Source organism: Oryctolagus cuniculus, chromosome 11 (genome assembly GCF_051225735.1).
Source record: "Oryctolagus cuniculus isolate XC-2025 breed Fujian yellow rabbit chromosome 11, ASM5122573v1, whole genome shotgun sequence".
In the NCBI taxonomy this organism is placed as follows: Eukaryota; Metazoa; Chordata; class Mammalia; order Lagomorpha; family Leporidae; genus Oryctolagus; species Oryctolagus cuniculus.
In genome coordinates, this window is record NC_142877.1 from 79289039 (window position 1) to 79310724 (window position 21686).

Here is a 21686-nt window from a genome sequence, read left to right on the forward strand (position 1 = left end):
ATTTCACTAATTCCTTCTGAGGACAGCACTCTTGGTGACTTAACCATCTTTCCCTAGGCCCCACCTTCTAAAGCTGCTACCACTTAATACCACCATGTTAGGGACCAAGCTCCTAGTGTATGAACCCTTAGGTTACAAGCACCTCCAAACCATAGCACTCTCTCCTTCTCTGTGTGTGTGATTATTTTTTAATTAAAAATGAATTATGGTTCTCCATTGTTGTAGAGACCATCCTAAGGTTCTGTTAAGATAAGTTTGAACAGTAAAGGTGTCAGAGGCAGAGTTACAGACAAATGGAGGGAGACATAGAAAGGTCTTACATCTGCTGGTTCACTCCCCAAATGGCTACAGTGGCTGTAGCGGGGCTGATCCAAAGCCATTTTTTTCTGGGTCTCTCATATGGGTGCAGGGGCATAAGCACTTGGGCCATCTTCTGCTTTCCCAGGCCATCAGCAAGGAGCTGGATTGGAAGTGGAGCGGCTGGGACTCAAACTGGTGCCCATATAGGATGCTGCTGCTGCAGGCAGATGCTTAACCTACACCACAGTGCTGGCCCCAGTGGAGTATGTTTTTAACAGAACCTCCAGCAGTCACATGATCCAAAAAGGAATTTCACCATGAAGTTATGTAAAGTTTTTTTCAAAGTGTCATTTAATTACAGTGTTATTTCATGATTATATTTTATTACAGATGGATAATTTAAGAATAAAGTAGCAGATATTTTAATTTTGAAGTTTGTAAAGTCATGATTCAAGGCAGTATTTATATGCACAAATAAAATTTTCACCCAGCGGAATAATTATCCAGTCCTAGGATAATATCTTCTTGAAAAAAAAAAAAGCTTTAAGCAGCTGATTTGCAAATTACAGTGAAACTTCAGCCTTCTGCAAAGGAGATAATGTGAAGAACTTAAATATCTTGAGTTATGGCTGGTTAAACGGAGTACCTTTTTTTGTTTTAATCCTTGTTGAAAATTTGCCAAATGAATTACTCACCTTGTTAAGATTAATGAATATTAAATATAATACAGTCTATCTTTGATGAATCAGGATATTGTCATATTTTAGGATTATTTTACTGATTATCAGTGATATTGTTGAGGATGTGGAGATGATAGAACTAAATGTGCCTGAAGCATTTTTTTAAGATATGCCGGAAGGCTTTTTTTTTTAATCAGTTTTATTGTAAAAAAAAAAAAATCAAGTGAACCAAACTTCTGATGGAGATGCCACTACACATCATTGTGTGAGTTTAAAAACTAAAACTATATAATGAGTTTAGTTTTTTGATTATGAGCACTTACTAATTTAGGAAGGATCCACTGAGACACCAAAACTATCCCTGAGGTGAAGACAGGAGTATCTTGTTGTGTTAAAATCTGGTTGCAAATGTCAGCAGCCTTGTGAATTTACTATCTCAGATAACCCAAACACAGGATGGCAGGACTATAGTGATTTAGGGTATGCCTGTTATCGTGGTAGTAGCACAATGATAGGCCAAGCTCATTTGAATGGAGTTAGGGGAAGGATAGTTTTATTTGGACAGGAACAGATTGCAGAGAGAAAGAGAGAGAAAAACTCACGTGTGCACGTGCGCGCACACACACACACAGTGAAAGAGAGACCTTGCATTCATTGGTATGCTCTCCAGATGACTACAATGTCTAGGGCTGGGCCAGCCAGGAGCCTGAACCCCCATCTGTGTTTACAGTGTAGGTGGTAGGGTCCTAATAGCACTTTGGCCATCTTCCACTGCTTTCACTTTTGCATTAGCAGGGAACTGGATCCGAAGTGGAACAGCCAGGACGAATTGGTACTCAGATGGGATGCTGGTATTGCAGGTGGCGGTTTACCCCACTGTGTCACAACACTGGCCCCTTGTCCTCTACATTCTTATGGGAAGAACTGTCCTATTTGCTTTGTTTCTAGCTTTCTAGATTTTTTTATATTCTTTTATACTTTAAGAGATGTTCTAATTACATCAAACCCATTTATTTCTCACAATATATGTTTTAGTTTGAGCTACTGAATAACATTCTCTGAATGATTTAGATCAGGAGTTGGCAGACTTTCTATGGAGGGTCAGGTAGAGCTTTGTGGGCCATATGGTCTTTGTAGCAACTACTCAACTCTGCAGTTGTATGAAAGCAAGCAGCCATAAGCAATGTGGAAATGAATGGGTGTGCTGTGTTCTCATAAAACTTTATAAGATCAGGGGTTGGCAAATTATGACCTGTGGGCAATAATTTGTCATGCCCTGACCTGGGCAATATATAGAAAACAGTTGATTGAATATTACTTGTTAATCACTAGTTAGCTATGGTTGCAGATGTCCTCATTTATGTTTTGTTTTTAAATTTTTAGTAGATAGGTGTTTTTTAGAGTAAGCTTAGGTTGGTGGCAAAAATGGAGCAGAAAGTACAGAGAGATCCATTTACCTCATCCCTACACATGCATAACCTTCGCATTAACATCCTGCACCAGAGTGGTACCTTTGTTACAAAAAATGAGGCTTTGTCATCACCTGAACTCCATATTTTATGTTAGGACTTATTTTTGTTGCTGTGTGTTCTGTGGATTTGAACAAATGTCTAATAACACACATCTACCATTCCAAATGTCCTCAACTTACTATGGTTTGACTTAGTGAGTTTTTGACTTTATGATTGTGTGAAAGTGGTGGGCATTCAATAGAAACTGTATTTGGAATCATGATTTTGATCTTTTCCTGGGCTAGCAATTTACAGCAAGATACTCTTCTTGTGATGCTGGTTGGAGGTTGGGAGCCAAAGCTCCCAGTCACCTGTGTGATCATGAAGGAGAACAACCTATACTCCGCAGTAGGTATATTGAAGTGCATTTCCGCTTACCATGTGTTCAGACTTCATGCAGATATGACCCCTTCATAAGTCAAAGGACATCTATATATTGTCTTACAATGTAGTTTCGTACTGTAAAATTCCTCCCTGCTCTGCATATTCACCCATCCCTTCCCTCTAAATTGTGGCAGCCCTTGATTGATCGTTTTACTGTCTTGGTAGTTTTGTCTTTTCTAGAGTGTCATATAGTTGGGATCATACAGTATGTAGCTTTTCATACTTCTTTGACTTGGTAATTTTCATTTAAGTTTTTCATGTCTTTTCATGGCTTGATAGCTCTGTTTTTTGTCACTGAATATTTGAAGGTACTTCAAACAATTTTGGAAAAGTGGAATTAAAAGATGAGTGCAAGATTTTTTGAAGTCCATATATACTCACATAGTTTTCTATTGTGTGTATTTGCCACAGTTTATTTGTCCATTCACCTAGTGAAGTACATCTTGAGTGATTCCAAATTTTGCTCATTTGCTTTTCACAGTAGTTCTGGAAAGTATGTGTTGTTGAACTGTTTACAGATTAGGAAACAGGTCAACTCATTTATTACAGTTTACATCTGTAGTAGTTGGCAGAGAATTTGTATTGGAACCTAAATTCTCTCTCAAACCCATATATACTTTGCCATATAAATTAATAGGATCAAAATGATTTATTTCTAATTTTAATTTTTTTTATAAAATGTAGGGGAAAATCTCCACCAGTCACCATCAGTTCTTCCTTAAAATTTTTTTTTTTTTTCCTTTTTGCAGCTGCTTTTGAACTCTTAACTTCCAAACCTGCCTGCTACATGGGGAAAGCCATCTCCCATGGGAGCAGAGTCAGCAGGGTGGGAGGCCACATTAAGTTTCTCAGGACCCTGGGCTCATTGGCACTAGGTTCCTGGTTCCTTATTCTCAGCCACCCCCTCTGCTCTTCCTAGTCTCACTCCTTATGCTGCTGCTTGTGCTTCTTGTTCTTTTTCTTCTTCTTTGCTGCCTTGCTGTCTTTGGGTGTGTGCCTGGCCCTCTTGCTTGCATCACTCTCAGAGTCTGAGCTGTCAGTCAGATGACTTCCTGTCTCTATGTTTCTATTTCTTCTTTTCTTTCTTTTTCTAAAAGAATTCTTTGTGGGGTCAGGTTTCTCAAATTCTTCTGGCTTTGCCTCTTCCTTCTCCTCTTCCTCGTCAGGTATCAGAGAATATCTGGTCCCCCCTGGCTGCATGAAGCAATCTTTTGCAAAGTGACCTTTACAGCCACACTTCTTGCAGGTAGTGTTCAGAACAGCCTCAAGGGTGATCTTCTGCCAGTGTAGTCCTGGAAGGACTGCCTCCGCCTCGCTTCTTGCTCAGTAATAACGTTGTTGGGATCCAGGTCTTTCCCAGTTCCGTGGTTGACAACTTTCATGGGGAGAGATACTTTTATCCTATTATTTTTCATCTCTTGACCAATAAACTTCACCCACACTTTGTCTCCGACATCTACTATCTCAGAGGGCTTATCTACCCAAGAGGATGACATGTGAGTTCGATGGACCAGACCTTGCTTCCGACAGCCTGGGATTTTGATAAAGGCTCCATGGTCTGTCACCATAGCAACCTTTCCTTGGAAAATAGTGTAGAGAGCAGGCAAGTTTTCCGTGGTCTCAGGCCTCCCTGAATTCATTCTTACTGCTCTAGGGCTCCTCCATTTCTCTTCTGCTAGAGCTAATTCAAGTGTCTTGGCATCAGCTTCAGGTCTCTCCTAATTTTTTTTTTTTTTTAATTTTTTTTTTTATTTGAGAGGTAGAGTTACAGACAGTGGGGGGGCGGGGGGAGGTCTTCCTTCCGTCGGTTCACTCCTCAAATGGCTACAACAGTCGGAGCTGTGCCATTCCAAAGCCAGGAGCTTCTTCCCACGTGGGTGTAGGGGCCCAAGGACTTGGGCCATCTTCTACTGCTTTCCCAGGCCATAGCAGAGAGTGGGATTGGAAGTGGAGCAGCTGGCGCCCTTATGGGATGCTGGTGCTGCAGGCAGAGGATTAACCTGCTGCGCCAAGGGCCAAGGCACCGGCCCTTTTCTTCCTTAGTATTACAGGAGTTAAGGGAAGATTGATTTTTGGTGTCTGCTCTACTGCGGCTTAATTAACCCTTTGACTTCCTTAAAGATCCTCCTTTACAAAATTTCCCTTTATTCAGTTGGTTCTTTTCTCCTGTTTGGTATCAGATAATAATCATTAATTATTGGAAAGGAGGTGCCTTCCATTGAAGTGACTATAGGTGTAGATGAGGTTGGAAATAGAGACTCTCAGTTTTATAGTATCTGTGGAACTTGCTAGTGATAAGATATGAAGAAGTGCTTTGGGTCCCACTATCATTTGTATTATTTGTGCAGGGCCACATTTTCCTGCTTAATAGGGGCACATTTCAGGGAAAATAATGTAGTGAAAATGCTACAACCAGCAGATAGTAGTGGTATAATCTTGGGCAAATTACTTACCCTCTGGGTGTCAGTGTTCTTATCTGGAAAATGGGAATAATAATAGCATCCACCTTTGGTTCTTTTGAGGTTAAATTAATGCATTTTGTAATTTAAACATGTATTTGTTTTGCATCTTAATATCTCTGAAATTGGGATTTATGCTTTATGGTTAACGATGCCTGTTGACTTGGCCAAGTATCAGTAGTAATAAATTGTTACTGTGTATGCGTGTGGTTATTCCTCATAGCATGATTGTACCTGCAAAGACACCATTTCACCCAGCAATCTGTTTAGGGAACATTTGAGAAAGAATTATGTTTCATAGTTAATTTATTTGTGAGTAATTTCTGGTGAAATCAAAAAAGTACACCATCAAAACTAGCCGAATATATGTAGTAGCTAAGAAGGAAATATCAGAGATAATAGTGACAGAATCTTTTTTTTTTTTTCATATTGTTTATTTGAAAGGTAGAGAGAAAGAGAGAGAGAGAGAGAATATGAATCTTCCATCTGCTGTTTTGTTCCTCAAATGGCCTCAATGGCTAGGCTGGATCAGGCCAAAGCCAGGAAGCCTGTAACTCCATCTGGTCTCCCACTTGGATAGCAGTGGCCTAAGCACTGGGCCATCTTCTGCTAGTTTGCTTTACACATTAGCAGGAAGTTGGCTTTTTTTTTTTTTATTTTTTTATTTTTTTATTTTTTTGACAGGCAGAGTGGACAGTGAGAGAGAGAGACAGGGAGAAAGGTCTTCCTTTACCGTTGGTTCACCCTCCAATGGCTGCTGCAGCCGGCCCACCGTGCTGATCCGAAGCCAAGAGCCAGGTGCTTCTCCTGGTCTCCCGTGCAGGTGAAGGGCCCAAGGACTTGGGCCATCCTCCACTGCCCTCCTGGGCCATAGCAGAGAGCTGGCCTGGAAGAGGGGCAACCGGGACAGAATCCGGTGCCCCGACCGGGACTAGAACCCAGTGTGCTGGCACCGCAGGCGGAGGATTAACCTAGTGAACCGCGGCGCCGGCCAACAGATTCTTTTAAGAAAAGTTCTGTGCTCCAGTGTTCTTGGTAGTTCATAAAGAATATTATGATAAAAAACATGGGCATTGACAATTCTAAACTGAACCGTGATTCAGAAGAGGCTAACCTTAAATGAAGATTTAGGTATTAAATAACCAGTTTACTTATTTATCTACTTTTAAAAAAATTTATTTATTCAAAGAGTTACTACTTTTTTTTTTTTTTTAATATTTTTGACAGGCAGAGTTAGACAGTGAGAGGGAGACAGAGAAAAAGGTCTTCCTTCTGTTGGTTCACCCTCCTGCTGGCCGCTATGGCCGGTGTGCTGTGGCTGGCGCACCGCACTGATCCGAAGCCAGGAGTCAGGTGCTTCCTCCTGGTCTCCCATGTGGGTGCAGGGCCCAAACACTTGGGCCATCCTCCACTGCCTTCCTGGGCCACAGCAGAGAGCTGGACTGGAAGAGGAGCAACCAGGACAGAATCCGGTGCCCCAACCGGGACTAGAACCCGATTTGCCAGTGCCACAGTTGGAGGATTAGCCTAGAGAGCCACAGCGCCAGCAAAGAGTTACTACTTTTGATACTACCAAAAGAGTAATGTATTACAAAAGCCTATCTAAATAAGTCTATAAAAGATCTTTTATTGGTATAAATAAACCTCCAATTAATATAAATAAAAATTTTAGGGGATAACAAAGCATCATATAGCAATTTGATATTGTTTTCTTATTAGTGGTATATACAGTAATGGTGTATGTTAACTCACAGCATCTGTGATTCTGAAATTCTCGCTCTAGATGAAGTTTAGAACAATGGTAGGCAAGTAGAGTTAATGATTAGTGTTTTATGTTCTTTACTTTCTACAGTTCAGGATTATGAAGGAGCACATGTATCATTGTTAATCCTGCTTTTCCCTTGGAGATTTTATCTCTCTCTTAGCTATACTGAAATTATAGATACTCATTATCTTTACTCATAATTGTATAAATAAAATCATGAATAAATTGTAAGCATTGTATTTTATGGAAATTTTGCTCTCTGGACACCTGTAATGTAAATATTCAAGATCTTCCAGCTGTTTATGAGAAATTAATTAACTTGATTTCAGAAGTTGTCAGTATTTAAACTTATTTTTCCTTATTAATGTTCTTTTTTTCCTATGAATAATTGAATTTAACCAAGTACAAAAAGAAACACATTTGAGGCAAAAAAATTTGGCAAACAGAATCCATCTAGCCACCACATCTAGGGTAGCTGACCAGATATAAGCTTAAACCTTCTGAATTATTATTGTCCTATAACCTGATACTATTGTTAAATAGTACAGTCATCCCTCGGTATCTGCAGGGATTTGGTTCTAGGAACTGCAATGTGGAAACCAAAATTTCCTGATGCTCAAGTCCCTTAATTGAAATAATACAATATTTGCATATAACCTAGGCACATCCTCCTGTATACTTTACATCATCTCTAAATTACTTCTAATACTTAATGCAAAGTAAATGCAAGTAATTAGTTGTTATATTGTTTAGAAAATAACAAGCATAATTGTCCAGTACAGTTGCAGTTGTTTTTCCCCTGAATATTTTTGACATGTGGTAGGTTGAATTTGCTGCTATGGTACCCACATATGGAAGGCAGGCTATATATGAGTTTTCAAGATATCACAAACTTAAGCACCAGCTTGGATATTGTAGTCTTTAAAAAGTGACACTGATTATTGTCAAATTTAAATAGTACTTACTATAGGGTATATAGAAGATGAAAATCTCATAGCTCCTCATTCCCAGCAAACGCATAATTTCTCTCAGTTCTCAGAGGTAACAATACTTTTGAATACGTTCAGAAGTTTTCTATGCCTATAAATGTATATTTTATGTAAGTACTTGTCTGTACTTAATTCCTTGTACTTTCATTATGTAGGTGGTATATGTTATAGAATTTGTATTTTTTCTTAATACAGTTTGGACATAGTTCTGTTTTAGCACATAAATGTTTTTCATTCTTTGTGATGATGTTGACGTGCATTGTCCAATTATGTAGTCACCAGTGATATGTAGCTGTTTAAATAAAACTGCTTAAAATGAGTAAAATTGAAAATTTAGATTCTCAGTCATACTAGTTGGATTTCAGGTGTTTATTAGCTGTGTATGACTAGTGGCTCCTGTGTTAGCACAAAATTAGAGGAAATGTCCATAAAAGCAGAAAATTCTTCTGGACAACATCAGCAGTTTTTAAAACAAATTGTCTATCTTTTAAAAAATCTTTTGAACTGTGTAACTGTTTATTGAAACATATAACTGATGTGTATTAACTTTATATGTAGTTTACACATTTTGAATGTTTAACTTGATAAATTTTCTTTAAGCTTTAAGGTTGATTCATATGTAATTATGAAAATAAAATGCAGAGAGATCCCATGTACCCTTTACTTGGATTTTCTCAATGGTGATACCTTGCAAAATTACAGAATAATATAGCCATATCCATGTGGCCTTCCCCCTCAGCCTCTAGCCTCTCTTTAACCTCCAGAACCACTAATCTGATCTCTATTTCTATAATTTTACAAGTTTAAGAACTTTATGTAAATAGGGAATCATGTAGTATGTAACTTTAGATTGGTTTTTCCATTCAGCATAATTCCCTGGAGATTCGTCAGGTTATGTTTGTCAGCGGTTTGTTTTATTACTGAATAGGATACATCACTGTTCATATAGTAGTTTATTCATTGATTGTTATCTGAGCTATTTCTAGTTTAGGGTTATTTGATTTTATTTTTAAGGATTTATTTTGTTTATTTGAAGGAGTTACAGAGAATTGTAGAGCCAGAGAGAGAAATAGAGGTCTTCCATTCCGCTGGTTCACTTCCCAAATGACCACAGAGCTGAGCTCATCCGAATCCAGGAGCCAGGAACTTCTTCTGGTTCTCCCACATGGGTCCAGGGGCCCAAGGATTTGGGCCATCTTCCACTGCCTTCCCAGGCCATAACAGAAAGCTGAATCATAAGTGGAGCAGTTGGGACTCAAACTGGCGCCCATATGGGGTGCAGGCGCTGCAGGCCAGGGCTTTAACCTACTCTGCCACAGCGCTGTTAGGATTATTTATTTTAAATAAAGCTTCTTTAAGCATTTGTGTACAGGTGTTTATGTCAACATAAATCCATTTCTCTGGGATAAATACCCAGGAGTGCAATTACTTTGTCATATGGTAATTATATATTAATATTTTTAAGAAACTGCTGAGCTATTTGCCAGAGTGGTTGGATGTTTTACCTTCCACCTAGCAGTGTATGGGTGATCTGATATGTATTCACCCTTACCAGCATTTGTCATTTATTTTCCTATGGCTATTATTATTTTGCTCTCTTCTTTTTTTGTAAAGTTCTATTTATTTAAAATTTAAATTTATTTATTTAAAGTTTTATTGTACTTTGAAAAGTACAATGAGAGAGGAAAAGAGAGGCATACACAAACAGGTATCTTCTATCTGCTAGTTTACTCCCCAAATGCCTGCAATGGCCAGAGCTTGTTCGGGCGGAAACCAGGAGCCTGGAGCTCCATCTGGGTCTCCCACATGGGTGACAGGGGACCAAACACTTGGGCCATCATTCACTGCCTTTGCAGTCACGTTAGCAGGAAGCTGGATTGGAAGTGAAGCAGCTGGGACTTGGAGCTAGAACAGGCATTCCAATATGGGATGCCGGTGTTGCAAGTGGCAGCTTAGCTCATGCCGCAACACCAGCCCCTACTCTCCCTTGCTAATTTGGTCTTGAAGTCTCTTTCTTGAGAGTGGCTGTAATTCAGTTAGTCACTCTCTAGAAGAAACTGAGCAAGGAGTTTGGAGGCCGGTAGTTAGAACCTGGTGTGTGTATCACATGAGGAAGGGCAACCAAAATACATCTTGTTAGGATAATGATAAGAATTCCATTAAACTTAAATATTCATTTGGGGAGAATTGACTTTTTACCATGTTGAGTCTTTCAGTTCATAAACATGATGTGTCTTTTTAGATCTTTTTTTTTTTTTATTAGTGTTTGTAGTTTTCAGCATGAAAGAACTGTACATGTTTAGTTAGACTAAATTCTGTCCCTTCATGCAAATATAACAACTTTTCTGCTGTTAATCTTTTGTCAGTTTTTTGCTCTACAAGATAATTTCTAATAGTAATTATTTCTCTCAAAGCAAAACATCATATTTTTGTTTGATAGTACTTTATTCTGGCTTTTGCCCTGTTTCTTGCTCTCTTTTATAGCAAAGGTCCTGAAAAGAGTTGTCTGTACTTGCTGTCTTCAATTCATTTCCTACCATCCTTTCCTAAATCAACTTCAGTCTGGCATGTGCCTCTAATTCATAACATGACCTTTAGATTGATAAGTCCAATGGTCGTTCTCATTCTTCTGGACCAATCAGCAACATTAATATAATTGATCTCTTCTTGCTAAATTGTCTTTGCTTCATGGAAATACAGATGAAAACTAGATAAAAGTTGATACCTATCATGTCTTCCCAAATTATGAAATCTAGTAAATCTCAGTGTAGTGAAAAGAAAACCATACATTGCTAATGAAAATGTAAATTAGTACTACCAACTTGGAAAGCAATTTATTGACTGTAAAGTTGAAGATACTCAGTCTTTTTATCCATAAGTTCCATTACTAGATGTTTACCTTAGAGACACTTAAAGATGAGACTTTTGTAAGACTGTTCGTTGCAATATGTTTTACAGTAGCAAAAAGTCTGAGCAAACCTGTCTCTTAGTAAAGGGATATATATGGCTTATTCATGTAATGGAATACCATTTAGTGATGATCATGCATAAATTAGAGGGCTACAAAAATCAGCATAGAAAAATCTCAAAAATAAAATGTTAAGTACAAAATAATAGATGTGAAAGTATAAGTATTGTGTGATACTGTATATATTTGTGCGTAGCAGGATAGTGAGTAGAACGTTTCTTGAGATCTCATCATTTTTCCTTGAGCCCAAGGCAAAGGATCTCTGTTTTATAAACAGAGAAGTTGAACTTGCTGGTAAGTGGCCATAGTTTGTCCTAGAACTCTTATCACTTCCAGCCTATACAGGATAAAGAGAATTTAATGTGAGGGAAGGTTACTTGAATCATTATCAGTCCACCAGGGAGTGCTGTAATCTTTATCTTGTTCTTCCTGTGAATGGGTAACAGTTGTGTGAGAGACTGAGAAACTTTGCAGGAGGGAAGATAGCTCTCTGGCTGGATGCCAGTCATGAGTTAGCCCTCCCTTGGAGTGGATTGTCAGAGAACTATTGGAGAAGTGTGATAGGGGTCCTCTGCTGGAGTCTGCTACTGCATTCCTGGAGAAGCATAAATGGAAGAGCTGTATAAAAGACATTTACAGAGAGCCAGAGGAGAGGGCTTTTGTACCATGAACAGCAATGAGTCAAAGGTATTTCCTTTGGGACACTTTAGAGGCTAGATAGGATAGTGCCATCTTGAAAAAACTTGTCAAGGAGAGTTACCTGCTCAGCAGAAGCTACCCCAGGTATGTACCACTGGAGTAGGAGATAAGAAGTATTAAGGAATGAACTGGAGAGTGTCCCTTTTGATATGATCGGTACTGACTGACTTTATTTTACATTCTTCTAAGTGTTTGGGATAAGTTCATGAAAGGTTTTGTTTGATTGCTAAAATGTTCTCACTTTATGTGTATGATTTTAAAATTTTCAGTAAGGGAAAGATAGGGATAGTAATATGAACAGAACATTTGAAAGGATATTATAGGTGGGGCCGGCGCTGTGGCATAGAGGGTAAAGCCACCGCCTGCAGCGCTGGCATCCCATATGGGCACCAGTTTGAGTCCCAGTTGTTCCACTTCTGATCCAGCTCCCTGCCAGGCAGAGGAAGATGGCACAAGTATGTGGGCCCCTGCATGCGTGTGGGAGACCTGAATAAAGCTCCTGCCTCCTGGCTTTGGATTGGCCCAGCTGTGGCCGTTGAGGCCATCCGATGGAAGATCTCTAACTCTGCCTTTCAAATAAATACATCTTAAAAAAAAAAAAAAAAGGATATTATAGGAGGAGTACAGAGAAAGGAACTTAGATTTGTTTGGAGGAAAGTAATGAGACTTGTTGATTAGTTCATCAGACCTGAGGATGTGGGGTAAAGAATCTAAGTTGAATGATTTTTCTAGCCATGACATTTTGATAGTTAGAAATGCCTTTGGGGCTGGTCCTCTGCCGCCTACATTGCTGACATCCCATATGGGCGCAGGTTTGAGTCCCGACTGTTCCGCTTCCGATTTGGCTCTCTGCTATGGCCTGGGAAAGCAGTAGAGGATGGCTCAAGTCCTTGGGCCCCTGCACCTACGTGGGTGAAGAAGCTCCTGGCTCCTGGCTCCGGATCAACGCATCTCCGGTCGTTGCAGCCATCTAGGGAGTGACCAGTGGATGGAAGACCTGTGTCTGTCTGTCTCTTAACTATACCTTTCAAATAAGTAAATAAATCTTTAAAAGAAAAAAAGGAAATTTATTTAAAGGGCTAGTGTTGTGGCCCAGTGGGTTAAACTGCTGCTTGTGGACACCAACAGGCCATATCCAAGTGCTGGTTTGAATACCAGCTACTCCACCTCTAATCCAGCTTCCTGCTAATGTATTTGGGAAGGCAGTGGAGGATGACCTGGGTACTTGATTTCCTGCCACCTCTGTGGGAGAGCAGGATAGAGATCCTGGCCCAGACCTGGCTGTTACGGCACTTTGCAAAGTGAATCAGTAGATAGAAGATATATTTCTCTTTCCTTCTGTCTTGCCTCCTTGCTCTGTTGATCTACCATTCAAATCAATCTTTTTTTTTCTCCCCTGAAAGAAAATGCTTTTTGATAAATAGCACAGGAACGAGGAAGAGTAAGTCATAGAGGTGGTAGTGAGAAAGAAATCATTAGATGATCCTTAAAAATTGCATATTTAGAGACAAGTATTTGGCCTAGCAGTTAAGATGCCAGTTAGGATACCCAAATTCCATATTGGAGTGCTTGGGTTTGATTTCTGCCCTGGCTCTAATTTCAGCTTGCTGCTAGTGCAGTGTCTGGGAGGCAGCAGGTGATGTCTCAAGTAATTGGGTCCCTGCCACCCATGTGGGAAACCTAGTTTCTGTCTCCAGCCCCTGAGCCAGCTCTGGATGTTGCAGGCATTTGGGAAGGGAGTCAACATATGAGAGCTCTCTTTTTGGTTTCTGTTGTCTCTGACTGTCTCTGTTCCTATCTCTTTTGTTTTTCAAATGCTTTTTTTTTTTTTTTTTAAGATTTATTTATTTGAAAGATAGAGTTACAGGAAGGAGAAGCAGAGAGAGACACAAACCTGAATAAGTTTTAAAATTAGGGGTATGTTGATCTCTTAAAATGGGTTGGAAAGCATTTGATCATTCCTTTTTTTTTTTTTTTAAGATTTATTTATTTATTTGAAAGGCAGAGTTATGCAGAGGCGGGGGTTGGGGGAGAGGTCTTTCATTTGCTAGTTCACTCACCAATTAGCTGGGACAGCTAGAACTGTGCCGATCCGAAGCCAGGAGCCAGGAGCCAGGAGCCAGGAGCTCCTTTCATGCGGGAGCAGGGGCCCAAGGATTTGGGCCATTTTCCACTGATTTCCTAGGCCATAGAAGAGAGCTGGATCGGAAGTGGATTAGCCGGGACTTGAACCAGCATCAATATGGGATGCTGGCACTGCAAGCAGCGGCTTTATCTGCTACGCCATAGCACCCACCATTCTTTATTTTCTGAAAGAACATACTGTGCCATTACTTCTAATTTAAATGTTTAGTACAATTCACTAGTGAAACTATTTAGGCCTTTAGTTATATCTAGGGGAAGATTTTATAAATTAATTTCTTTAATACACATAAGGTTCAGAAATTTTTTTCTTTACATGCCATTTTTCTGAATTTGTGTTTTCGAAGAAATACATGCATTTTATTAAGTTGTGAAAGTTGTTATAAGCTTATTTAACATTCTTAATGATCTACTGTCTCGGTCTTCTTTGGCTAATTGTGTTTTACTTACTTCTGTCAGTGTTGCTAGAGTATTATTGAAGTGTTTAGGGATAGGCCTAAACACTTTAGGATTGGCCCAGTGTTACTGCTTCTTGGGATACCTGCATATCATGTTGGAGTGTCTAGTTTGAGTTTCAATTGCTACACTTCTGATCCAGTTTCCTGCTAATGCACATCCTGGGAGGCAGCAGATGATGGCTCTAGGAGTTGGTTCTTTGCCTCTCCAGTGGAAGACCTGGCTTGAGTTCTGGACTCCTCCTGGCTTCAGTAGGCATTTGGGAAGTGACTTAGCAATGGAAGATCTGCCAAGAGCCTTTACAGCTTATATATAATATATATATCTACACATTAAAAATTTTTTATTACGCACAAAAAAACGAGAATGTGCCCTGCAGTAAATCTAACAAAATATGTGTAATACCGTTATGGAGAAACCTATGAAAATTTATAGAGGGACATAAAGAGAAACCTGAATAAATTGGAAATATATCTTACTCATGGATGGGAAGGCTCACTTTAACTTTGGTACTTACTAACCATGTGACCTTGGAAATTTGTAAAATCTTAATGTGAGCCCTATTTTCTTTATATAAAATGAGAATAGAATCTCCTTTATAGAAATTTTTGTTTTTAAAAGTAGTAGAAGTAAGTGGCATTTTTAGGACACCTCAAAGTTACATACAATATTTTCTTCTAAATTTTTATTTTCTACTTAAAGGGCAGAGAGACAGCTTCCATTCATTGGTTCACTTTCCAATGCTTGCAGCAGCTGGAACTGGGCTTTGGAACCAGGAGCTGGGAATGCAGTCTTTGTTTCCCATATGGATGCAGTAACCCAATTACTTGAGACATCACCACTGCCTTCCAGGGTCTGTATTGGCAGGAAGCTGGCATCAGGCGCTTAGAACAAAAATTGAACCCAATCACTTTGATGTGGGGTATGGACATTTTAACTGCTAGTCTGAATGCCCATTTCATGTGATTTTTTTTAAGACTTATTTATTTGAAAGAGTTACAGAGATAGAAGGAGAGACAGCGAGAAGAGATGTTCTATTTGCTGGTTCACTCCCCAGATGGCTGCAACAACCAGGCCTGTGCCAGACCAAAGCCAAGAGCCGGGAGCTTCTTCCAGGTCTTCTACATAACTGGCAGCAGCCCATACACTTGGGCCATCTGCCACTGCTTTTCCTACATTAGCAGAGGGTTGGATCAGAAGTAGAGTAGCTGAGACTTGGACCTGTGCCCATATGGGATGCTGGTGTCTCAGGCAGTGGCTTTACCCACTTTGCCACAGCGCCAGTATTTTTAATTGTACAAATATATGAATGTAGTTGCACAAGGAAAGGCATGAAAGAATGCGCACAGAACATAATAGTGGTTACCTGTAAGAACTTAAGAGGGATGTCAAAGTTCCATTATCTGTAATGTTTTTAATTATTTTTAAAAGGAATTTATTAATACTTTATATGATTTTTAAAAATTTAAAGGAGATATTTTAAATGAAATTCCATGTGGATTTTTATACATAATGTATATATAATTAAATAAATGAATTAACTGCAGAAAATTTAGTAAGTTCAATCACTTGGCTATTTTTTTCAGATATATTTGATTATTTGAAAGTCAGTTATAGATCTTCCATCTGTTAGTTCATTCCCCAGATGGTCACAATGGCTAGCACTGGGCTAGGCCAAAGCCAGGAGCTATGAGCTTCTTCCTGTCTCCCATGTGGGTAGCAGGGACCCAAGCACTTATGCCATCTTCCACTCTTTTCCTAGTCCATCAGCAGGGAGCTGTATGGGAGTAGAGCATCCGGGACACAGAAACTGGCATACACAGAAACTGGCATCCATATGGTATGCCAGCGTTGCAGGCATCCACCATACCACCCTGCTGGCTTCTGAATGATTCTACCATGTGCTTGAGAAAAGAGCCAGAAATATTTGATGATTACCACTAATAATTACTGTAGTGTTTTGTTTTTTTTTTTTAAAGATTTATTTATTTATATGAAAGAGTTACATACAGAAGGAAAGGCAGAGAGAGAGGTCTTCCATCCACTGGTTCACTCCCCAATTGGCCACATCGACCAGAATTGAGCTGATCCGGAGCCAGGAGCTTCCTCCGGGTCTCCCATGCAGATGGAGGGGCCCAAGGACTTGGGCCATCCTCTACTGCTTTCCCAGGCCATAGCAGAGAGCTAGATGGGAAGTGGAGCAGCTGGGACTCAAACCGGTGCCCATATGGGATGCCGGCACTGCAGGCGGCAGCTTTACCCGCTATGCCACAGTGCCGGCCCCAGACTACTGTAGCATTTAAGTATAAAAATTAAGAGTTAAGAAAAAGTGTAAGGATGGCCGGTGCCGTGGCTCAATAGGCTAATCCTCCGCCTTGTGGCGCCGGCAAATCGGGTTCTCGTCCCGGTTGGAGTGCCGGATTCTGTCCCGGTTGCCCCTCTTCCAGGCCAGCTCTCTGCTATGGCCAGGGAGTGCAGTGGAGGATGGCCCAAGTCCTTGGGCCCTGCACCCACATGGGAGACCAGGAGAAGCACGTGGCTTCTGCTTTCGGATCAGCGCGGTACGCTGGCCGCAGTGCACCGGCCGCGGCAGCCATTGGAGGGTGAACCAACAGCAAAGGAAGACCTTTCTCTCTGTCTCTCTCTCTCACTGTCCACTCTGCCTGTCAAAAAAAAAAAAAAGGGTAAGGATTAATGTATGTGACTTTGTATATATGTTTCAGAGCGTGATCTCTGAAATATTGGAAACATAAATTGGTAATTTTAAAAATAGAACAGAACTGTAGAAAAGTAGGAAAATGTTAATATCTAATCTTATATGTACATGAACATCTAATTCAAATATATTCAGTAAATTTCAAAACTTTAAAACATAAGTAAAATAGCCAAAAGATATGAATAAAGAGTTCTCAAAGGATGAATCAGAAAGTAAATTTAAACTCAAAATTACAAGTATTACTTTGTTTAAACAAGGGAAAATTTAACAGTAATACCCAGTTCCATTGTGTCCATTGTGTTTATTATGAAATGAGTAATCATTCATATATTGCTAATGAGATTATAAATCCTTTGACAAAACATTTTAGATACTGTGTCAAGAACCATGAAAATGATTATACCCTTTAGTTTAAAAGCTCCTCTCTAGAAAGTTTACCTCAGCAAACAAGAAGAAATGTTTAATAACTGTTTTTCAGTAATAAGGAAAACATCCATTCTTTATTTTCACTGAGAATGTGTTAAACTTTGTTTTAAGCGTTAGTGGTACACAAATATTTCTGGGCTGGCGCTGTGGCATAGCAGGTAAAACCGCCTCCTGCAGTGCCGGCATCCCATATGGGCACCTGTTCGAGTCCCGGCTGCTCCCCTTCTGATCGAGCTCTCTGCTATGGTCTGGGAAAGCGTTAGAAGATGGCTCAAGCCCTTGGGCCCCTGGACTCGCGTGGGAAGACCCAGAGGAATCTCCTGGCTCCTGGCTTTGGATCTGTGCGGCTCTGCTGTTGCGGCCAATTGGGGAAGTGAACCAGCAGATGGAAGACCTCTCTCTCTATGTAACTCTGACTTTCAAATAAATAAGTAAATCTTAAAAAAAAAGGGGGGGGGCGTCCTGTCCTGTCATGGCTTAAAGTCTAATGGTGAAGAGATTGTTATTGGAAGACTGAAGAGCGATAATAACATTAGTTAGGACATGTAAGGATAACCTAAATGTTCAGCAATTAGGTAGTGTTTCAGTCAATTTTAATATGCGCAAAGTTAAAAACAGTGCTTACAAAACTATGTGTAATGGCATAAGGAAATGTAGAGGGAAAGAATCTAAAATATATGACTACTATGAATACAGACCATATAAAAATATATAAGCGTTTAAAATTATTTTTAGCAGTGTTGAAAAAAATTTGCAAAAACAATTAAAAACAGTTCCTTCTCAAAACATAGCTGCTGTCTAATAATGAGAAAAACATCAGACAAATCCTAGTTGAGGGTCATTCTACAAAATAACCTAACTAGTTATCTTCAAAATCATCAAGATGATCAAAAACGGGGAAAGACAGAAAATGTCACAGCCAAGAGGAATGTTGGGGATTGAGACAAAAGTTGTGTCCTGGATGGGATCCTGGAACAGAAAAAGGGCATTACATTAAAAACTAAGGAAATATGAATTAAGTACTGATTTAAGTTTATTAATACTAATTCATTCATTATAACAAATGTACTGCACTAATGTTAGATGTTAGTAGAGGAAATACAGAATACTGTGCTCTTTGCACTATTTTTGTAAACTTAAAACCATTCTTAAAAAAGTTTATTATTTTTTTTTTAATTTTTTTTTTTTTGACAGGCAGAGTGGATAGTGAGAGAGACAGAGACAGAGAGAAAGGTCTTCCTTTTGCCATTGGTTCACCCTCCAATGGCCGCCGCGGCCAGCGCACTGCGGCCGGCGCACCGCGCTGATCCGATGGCAGGAGTCAGGTGCTTCTCCTGGTCTCCCATGGGGTGCAGGGCCCAAGCACTTGGGCCATCCTCCACTGCACTCCTGGGCCACAGCAGAGAGCTGTCCTGGAAGAGGGGCAACCGGGACAGAATCCGGCACCCCGACCGGGACTAGAACCCGGTGTGCTGGTGCCGCAAGGCGGAGGATTAGCCTAGTGAGCCGCGGTTGAAAGGCAGTTACAGAGAGGCTGAGGCAGGGAAGAGGGTTCTTCCATCTGCTGGTTCACTTCCCAATTGGTTGCAGTAGCCGGAGTCACGCTGATCCGAAGCCAGGAGCCAAGAGCTTCTTCTGGGTCTCCCATGCGGGTGCAGGGACCCAAGGATTTGGGTCATCTACTGTTTTCCCAAGCCATAGCAGAGAGCTGGATAGGAAATGGAGCAGCTGGGACTTAACCGGCACCCATATGGGATGCTGGCACCACAGGCGGTGTCTTTGCCGCTACGCCACAGCACTAGCCCCTTTATTTATTTTTAAAGATTTATTTTATTTACTTGAAAGACCAGGCTAGAGAGAGAGGTAGAAGACAGAGACAGAGATCCTGTATCTGCTGGTTCACTCCCCAAATGGCTGCAACAGCCAGAGCTGAGCCAATCCAAAGCCAGGAGCTACTTCCGCATCTCCCACACAGAGGCCCAAGGACTTGGGCCAACCTCTGCTGCTTTCCCAGGTGCATTAGCAGGGAACTGGATTGGAAATGGAGCAGCTGGGACTTGAACTGGTGCCCATATGGGATGCTGGCACTGCAGGACAGGGCTTTAACCTACTGAGCCACAGCACCGGCCCAAAAAGCTTTAAAATCTCAAGGAGACACATTTCTTTTTAATTTTGTAATTTAATTTTTAAAAATTTATTTGTTTTAAAGATTTATTTATTTGATAGAGTTACACAGAGAGAGGAGAGGCAGAGAGAGAAAGAGGTCTTCCATCAGCTGGTTCACTCCCCAATTGGCCGCAACGGCACCAATCCGAAGCCAGGAGCTTCCTCTGGGTCTCCCACGTGGGTGCAGGGGCGCAAGGACTTGGGCCATCTTCTACTGCTTTCTCAGGCCATAGCAGAGAGCTGGATTGGAAGTGGAGCAGCTGGGTCTCGAACTGGCGTCCATATGGAATGCCGGCGCTTCAGGCCAGGGCATTAACCTTACGATGCGCTACAGTGCTGGCCCAGGAGACACGTTTTTATGTAGACATTTGCTTCATTGTTTCCCAAATGTCTGTGGAAAGAAAAAGTAGGCCAAATTTATATTTACTTATATATATATTAGTTACAAATACTTGTGTTTATGGGGATTAATGCTAAAAGCAAATGAAGGGAAAACAGTTTCAAAAGAAGTCAGAGGTTGATGAACATTTTCCTGTTGTAAACATTTGTATTTTTATTTAAAGTACCCATGTATTTTCTCAGTCAGCCGGATCTTGCTGTCCAGTCTTACACAGTACAGCAAGTTGGTTAGTGAAGGATTCTATGTGGACTGTAGTGCCATCTGCTGGCACTGTTAAGTGGTAACATTTTAAAAGTTAAAATTCTGTAGTGGCAGCTGTTCTTGATGGTTTGGTGTAAAAGTATGTTTTATGCCATTCCCTTTTTATATTAAGTAACCAATATTCCTTTTAGAATTTTTCAATAGTATCTTTAGGATTTAGTTCATTACCACCTCAAGTTTTTTTCCTTCCTTGCCTTTTTTTTTTTTTTTTGCTTATTTGTATTGCTATGACAGAATTCCTTTATTTTTCAAATATAATTTGGAGTGAAAGGTTTTTTTTTTTAAGACTTACATGTTTGTGCTTTGTATTTCATTTTGTCTTTAGGTCTCACATTTGCTTCAGTATTAGTTAAGACTTGAATCTAAGTCAAGTACTTATAGAGACTGTTTTTCCTTTCGTATCTTGTCAGCAATGCTTTATAGTGCTCTAATCATCTTATAAATATGATAGAATTAAATTTGAATAATGCAGCAATGTGATTAAATTCATTTAGAGTTTGGATTCTGAGTTCAGCTTGTCAGAATGATAACCCAACAGCATTTTCATAGTGTAAGTCATAAGCATGTGCTTGGGGCCGCTGCTGTGACACCGTGGGTTAAAGCTCCGGTCTGCATCGCACATGGGCAGTGGCTCGAGTCCTGGCTTCTCCACTTTTGATCCAGCTCCCTAGCTAATGCGCCACCTGGGAACGCAGCAGAAGATGGCCCAAATCCTTTGGGGAGTGAACCAGTGGATGGAAGACCTTCTCTCTCTCTCTGTCTCTACCTCCTCTGTAACTCTTTCAAATATATAAAAATAATCTGAAAAAAATAAAAGGATTTAAAAGCATGTGGCTAAGTGCTTTGGACTTGCTAATTCACCTGTGATTTGCGCTGTAAAGGCAGTCAGCTTGTGTATTGTAGGTAACAGGTACATGCCTTAGTGTTTCATTGAAATGTCTCTCTTTCTCCATTTGGAAATGCATTGTTTAAATATTTTAGTTACAGCATCTTTTCATACATGTGTTTGCCGTTATATTTTCCCTTTTTGAATAATCTTCATATTCTTTGCCCACTTTTCAAATATGTAAATATGTGATTGATGCCTTTCTTAGAGCTTTTTTTTTTTTTTACACTAGACTGTTATTGCCAATATTCTTTACAATTAAACCTTTGACCTAGCTGGAAGTTATTCTGATAAAAGAAGTGATTCTGGAATCTATAGGAAAAACCTTTCAGCAGACTCAGTCCTCCTAGTGGATTGTAACATTTCTGGGAAGTGTGGGAAATTAATCTTAAATTTACCTTCTCTTGTAACATTTGAGAAGTCTTGGAGTGAACACCAGGCACACAGGCAGAGTCTCTAGAACAGTCAAAACAGTTGA

General features: G+C 40.1%; 1 protein-coding gene and 1 pseudogene across 8 annotated transcripts in view; one reads left to right on the forward strand and one right to left on the reverse strand.

Annotated features, from left to right (window-relative positions):
- The window catches only part of ZDHHC17 (zDHHC palmitoyltransferase 17), a 118835-nt gene that overhangs the window by 6741 nt on the left and 90408 nt on the right, over nucleotides 1-21686 (forward strand). The window lies entirely within an intron of this gene.
- On the reverse strand, nucleotides 3788-4566 carry LOC100348557 (zinc finger CCHC domain-containing protein 17 pseudogene; annotated as a pseudogene).